General features: G+C 32.9%; 1 long non-coding RNA gene across 1 annotated transcript; it reads right to left on the reverse strand.

The window, feature by feature from the left end:
* Positions 1–785: 785 nt before the first annotated feature.
* LOC109182104 lies at positions 786–5,837 on the reverse strand. The gene is made up of 3 exons (XR_002054330.1): positions 3,981–5,837; positions 998–1,079; positions 786–909 (listed from the first exon to the last, which is right to left on the reverse strand). It is a non-coding gene; the product is annotated as an uncharacterized LOC109182104 (long non-coding RNA).
* Positions 5,838–6,630: the final 793 nt, after the last annotated feature.

Below are 6,630 nucleotides of genomic sequence, written 5' to 3' on the forward strand. Positions count from 1 at the left end.
AAAACAATATACCTGTCATATATATATATATATATATTCATTTCTGATCACCAATAAAATAAAATGCCACTGAAACAGTTCAATGCAATTCTTCCCACATAATCATCTTTCATTAGCAGTTGAACAAGGTTCTTTAAAAGCAGTTCAATGTAGAATAATAACTTTAGTTTGTCTGCTGCATATTCATAATTGTTCTCAACCACAGCTGCAGATAATTGCACAGTGCAAAAATCGTAAGCAGTTCAATCGATGATAGCAGTAGATATTCTACTGTCTCGTCATCTATTTTCAAGAAACACGGAAAAAATCTACACTCATTCCAACCTAGAGAAGCTCAATTAGCCATTGTGTGCATGAACAGATTCATGAGAATCATCAAAAGATTTTTACTAATTCAATTTATGCATTAAGAAGAAAAATCTAACTCAAAAGCTAGATCCAATAGCCAAGTATCAAGTGCAGACAAGTGTGTATAAACCATCAAAGATACCGATGTAGTTCTAATACTTACAATAGAAGGCAAAACGTTGCCATAATGTATATTTTGAGTGGCCAACTTGAGGTTTTCGTTGAGGGCCACCATCAACAAGCAAAACTTTTTTGGCATTCTCCATTTTCTGGCCATAGCTTACAATGTTCTTGGTTTTGTGTGAGAAGGTAGTTCCATATCCTCAAAAACCATGAGCTGTAAATTGCACAACATTTGCTATTAAGTTGAAATTCCCTGCAACATATAATGATTTAAACAGTGTAGTCGTATACTTGTGAGGCTTTAAACTTGCCTTTCCCTCTGCTGCACGAGCTGACAAAGCAATCTAGCTTCAAGCCAAGTCGACAAACCTTCTTGTTCAGCTTGATAGTAGCATGACTTCGGGGCTTTGGAACATGCATAGCTGTACCGCCACGAAACTATTGCCCATTAACAAATGCTATTAGTATTCTTTTATAACAGCAACTCAAAAACACAGAGGGACCAAATTGTAGGAAAGAATATCACCTGAGGGCCACGGAGTGTCCCATGCCTTGCTCGACCTGTACCCTTCTGCGGATAAGGCTTCCTCCCAGTCCCACTGACCTCACTAATATATATAGTGTCAAAAATCAACCCACGTGAGTTTAGAATAGTCACAAGATAATATTACAGAATATTCGCTCTAGTGATAATCTAGCAGATTTGTTCACAAAATCCTTTTCAATTCTACACTTATTTTTGAAAAGATGTTTTTATGTGTGAGATTTGAAGATTGTTATCATCATTGAGACTGTCATTTACTTAAATCAATACTGAAAATTGGGTTTTGAAAACTAAAAGTTCGTTGTACTTTTTTTTTTCTTTGATTGAGTTTTGATTAAGTTTCTTAATTAAAGGTTTTTAACGAGGCAACTAGTGCAACACATAAATACACATATATCATTTACTATTTTCTTCAACTAGGTTTTTTATCATTGAATTTTTTTAGTGAGATTTTTTAAAAATGCAGGATTATGATATAATAATGTTCAATGGAGAGTATTATAATGATATCTGTATTTTTATTCTGTCTCACAGTCTATGTCATGAGTAGACTTCAATTGTCTCACCGATTGAAGGCTTTTATTTCACTAAATAAAGGTGACAAAACACTAACAATTCAATGCACATAAAACATTAAATAAAAAACAAAAAACAAAACAAAAAAAACAAAACAAAAAAAAACTATTTGTGAGGTTATGTAACCCTAATGTCACAAAAAAAAACTATATGCTTTTAATTTACTTAAGAAAATCACAGTTAAAATCACAATTATAAACAAACAATTGAAAGTACCAATTGAAGGCTTTTATTCACTAAAAGTGGCAAAACACTAACAATTCAATGCACATTGTTATTATCAATAAACTGTTTTTCCTATTGCTCTTTTCTATTTTTTTACAGGTTGTGGAGCACATGTATCTGGTGCATGGATCACTTTTATTGAATGACATTGGAGTTCCTAATGTCAAACACATCAGAGGGTTTGGTGCTTGGATCACTAACATGTTTTCTAATTGTACTATTATATACCAAGCATCAAGTTGAAAAAATTGCAACAATTCCACATACATTATAAAGCAACAAATTATACAAGTATCTTACATATATAACCTATTAAAGTTCCAACATTCTCACAAAGTAGAATCTGTAGATCTTATATGAATCTACCTCTATAATAACCTAAGGCATCAGAAAGTTTATGTTAGGTTTATGTTAGAGTTGGAAGTTTTCACTATGAAACACTATTGCAAAACACAGATACAATAGCAAAACTTTCTATTGCAAAACACTGATAAAACTGATTTACTTAACCATAAAAAAAAATGGATACAATAGCAAAACTTTATGATTTCACATTACAATTAGTTGTAATGTATAAGTATACAGTCAAAAAAATAATTAGTTCACAATACAAATTCGTAAAAAGATAATGTAGTTTACATTTTCATATACAATAGAGGAGTAACAATTCTAATTTCACCTTACAATTCAGACTTCAAACACAAACATATAATATAATCTTCATGCACCTAAAAAAATCATTTCACATATCAAACAGTTTGGATTTAAATAATCTACTAAAAAAGTATTATTGTAATGAAACATATACCTAGACTTTTTAAAATTTAATAAACAATACTGATTTCACATTCAAAGTAAGACTTCAAACAGATACATTTAAGCTACTAAAGACTAACACTTCTATTTCACATCTTCCTATATAATAAAGCCATAACTTATTAGCCAATCAGATTTGTGAATTTTCCCACCCAAAGTTTTGAGAATTTGTTTTTCTTTTTCCGATTTTTTTTAATTAGTTTTGGAACCTGACTTTTGGGATGCATGCGTTAATTATGAGATTTATTGTAAATGACTGAATTTAAAAAGAGTCTGTTCAACTGCCATATAATCCTTAGAGCATCCACATCAGTGGATATTATTGACTTATTGTCAGATGAATTATCTTGGGTGGGGTTAATAACAAATGTGGGGTGGGGTTATTTGTGAAAAAATTTGTTCTGCAAATACAAAGATAATGTCAGAAAAAAAGAAAAAAGAAAAATAAAAAACAACACTGGCTGTGCGCGTTTGCGCACAGCCAATGTCTACAAGGGTGCGTGCAATGTACACACCTGACGTGCCAGGTTTTTATTAATTTTTTTTTTTAATTTCTGTTTCGTTATTTTTTTTCTTTTTTTTCTCTCCCCTCCCACATTCTCTTTCCTAATCACTCTTACATTATCTCCCAAATCTCCCCAACTAATGTGGATGCTCTTAGAGCAACCACACCAATGCATAATATGGGGGATAATATAAGATGAATTCTCTCATGTTGAAAAGAATAATTGATGTGGGGAGGAAAGAATAGCAAAATAGTTCTCCTGCAAATGAAGGGAGAATGGCAGGAGGAAAAAAAAAAAAAAAAAAAAGGTGAAGCAAGGCAACGCACGGACTGCGCGTATCGCGCAGTCCAAGAGGAAGGCCGGGCGCGTGCACTGCACGCGCCCGGTGGCGCGTCAGGCGCGCCAGTCGCGACTGGCGCGTCTGATCACTTTATTCTTTTTTTTTTTTTAATTTTTTTTTGTTTTGTTTTTTCTTTTTTTTTATCTACCCTCCCACATTCTCTTTCCTAATAACTCTTACATTATCCCCCAATTCTTCCCAACCAATGTGGATGCTCTTAGAAGACAAAATGTTTTTATTAAACATCATGCCCCTTTGGGACTCTTTGGTATCCACAAGATTTGCATTAATTACCTATTCTATATATAGCTGTTCTAATTGTAAACAAACCTAGCAATTCATTTGAAGTACAAACACTGTAGCCAATATTGTTGGGGATAAACCAACAACACTATAAATAGGTACTCAGACTTCACAAAACATGTTTATGGCTGCAGCATCAGTTGAACAGACTCAGAGGTGGGAAGGAGCAGCATCAGTTGAACAGTTCAAACATAGGTACCTTTCCAGCGTTTGTTGAGCTTTCAAAGAAGCTTTGCGATGCAAAATGGTGGAGCTGCATGAAGAAAAAGACACTCAAGAGTATGGATAAGATAGTTGCCTGAAGATTAAGGTCGGTGAGTCTTACAATCTATATAATAAAATTATTTTTACTTTTCTTCCGCAAAAGCAATATTTCTTTTGACAAACCTGTGGTTAGTAGAGGTGAGATATGCAAAAAGTTCAAAACGGAGGGAGGCAATTCAAATTTTACTCAAATTGATTGTGAGTGAAAAGGAGATAATTTTACATTTTAGTGATATCAATGTCTTTTAATTGAAAAACTACTAAACTTTGTTTTATTATTAAGTTTAACTGAGTTGAAGGCAGGTTTGTGATGGAAGCTACATTTTCCTCATAGCATGTAAATGGTGCCGTTTCTTTTTATAATAATATTGTTTAAAATGCATACATCCATTAGGACTCATGGGCATCTCAGCAACTTCATTGCTATCCAAATACAATCAGGTGATTTTTTAAAAGCCTAAATTAGGACTTATATATCTCTTATTTATCCTTGGTTATCAGGAACGAGAAACTTGCATAGAGGGACTGTGATTCTTGAAAAAAAAACATTTTATGTTTTATACTATTGGGTTGACATGGTTCTTGGACAAAAAAACATCCTATGCATCTCATGAAGAGATTGATTACTGTGAAAACTTTTGAATGTTTTGAGTATTTGTTATGTTTGTTTAACCTAACTGTTATATTTCTATTTCCTATTGCTTTAGTCATTATTTCAGCTCATTCAAATTTTTTAAAGTGCCTCAAGCCAGGTTAAAGACATACTCTTGGACTCGACAGATTATTGAAGGCTTCAGACTCTTAAGATTCTGGAATTATGAAGTTGGATTTTGTTTCATGGAAGTTTGGATACATATATAAATATGAGGTTTTTATAATTTTCAAAACTTAGCATTTGCACTTTAATTTTTATGTTTGAAGTTTGGTTATCATAGTGTTAGTAGGAGCTGTATTTTGTGAAATGAACACTTACAGCTGCAAAAGCTATATCAGTTTTTCTAGATGACTCAAATACAGCTTTTTTTTAACTAAAGTATTGAACTTGAATGGGTCTTAATGTAGAAAAACAGTTGGCATAGTTATATTTCCAGTTTAGTATGAATGTTTAAAAAACATGTATATTGAGCATTAAAATGCTCCATTCTAATGGGGAAAATAGTCTGGGAAATAAACACTCAGAGCTGCTGAAATGACTAAGGAAGTACATACTCAAAAAAATGCATATGTTATATTTTACATACTCAGACTTAAAAAAACATGGCATCAGACTGTTTTCTTCATCATCCGCCTAATTTATATATTATATTTCCAAGCGACAGAACATACTCAGAGTATGTTATCTTAAAATACTCAGTTCTTATATTTTACATATTCAGACTATATAAAAAACAAAAAAAACAAAAAAAAAAAAAACAAAAAAAAAACAAGGCATTAAACTGCTCCACTCCCATGGGGAAAAAAGATTGGTAAATTAACCCTTAGACTGCTGATATTCCGCAGGAAGAAAATCATCAGATTATTTTAGGCCAGACTTGGCTCCTAGAGTATGCTATCCTACATACTCGACAGACTATTTTGATCATCATTTGCCTATTCTATACTTATATTTCCAGGCATCTGCAGAATGTTTTTAAAATATGTATATTGAGCATTAAACTCCTCCACTATAAAGGGGAAATAAGATTGGGAAATTAACACTTATGAGTTGCTGATATTCCACAGGAAGAACATACCCAGATTAAAAAATTTGATTTGGAGATGTACGGAGAAGTGTAGAAATAGTTAACCCTAGACTGAAAACAATAGCAATATATATATATATATATATATATATATATATATATATATATATATATATATATATATATATATATATATATATATATATATATATATATATGAAAAAATTAGATCAGCAATAAATGAAAACGACACTTATCTGCTGGGATAAGCAATATTTAACACGATCTGTTCATAGATCGAACAGATCTACCGCCGGTGTACTCGATGAATATATCAGAATATTGAGAATGTTGAAATCGCCGTTGTAAAGAAACCAAAAGCTTGGAACATTAAACCAGCTGCTCGATGGTGCTCGACGGTGGCGATTCCATTGAACCACCAAGTCGTCCGAAGCACCTTAGGTACGAGATGTCGTCTGAGTAGTTTTGAGAGAGAGGAGAATCTCGAAGAGTGGGGAGTAGACGAATTGACGGCTGAAATGGAAGGAAGGGCTTGGGTACTGGGTTGTTATATTTCGGGTATTGGGCTAGGGTTTTGGCTGAAATGTAGTGAAAGTGTGAAACAATAGATTAGGTATTGCGCTCGGGTTTGGGCTGAAATGTAGTGACACAATATATTGGGTATGTATAAATTGTTTGTGGGCTCAGCATTGAATAATTATATGAATACTCCATTTAGGGCCTGATCCGGTTGCATTTATAGTAAATGTACATATGTACATACACATAGCCAATTTATATCCTACACCACAGCGCACATTACTCTGCGCCCATATGCAAAACGACGTCATTTTAATTATTTTTTTTTTTAAATTTCCCGCCCCAGTGAATGGCAATTATTTT

The sequence above is a fragment of the Ipomoea nil genome, unplaced genomic scaffold, assembly GCF_001879475.1.
Source record: "Ipomoea nil cultivar Tokyo-kokei standard unplaced genomic scaffold, Asagao_1.1 scaffold1043, whole genome shotgun sequence".
Lineage (NCBI taxonomy): Eukaryota > Viridiplantae > Streptophyta > Magnoliopsida > Solanales > Convolvulaceae > Ipomoea > Ipomoea nil.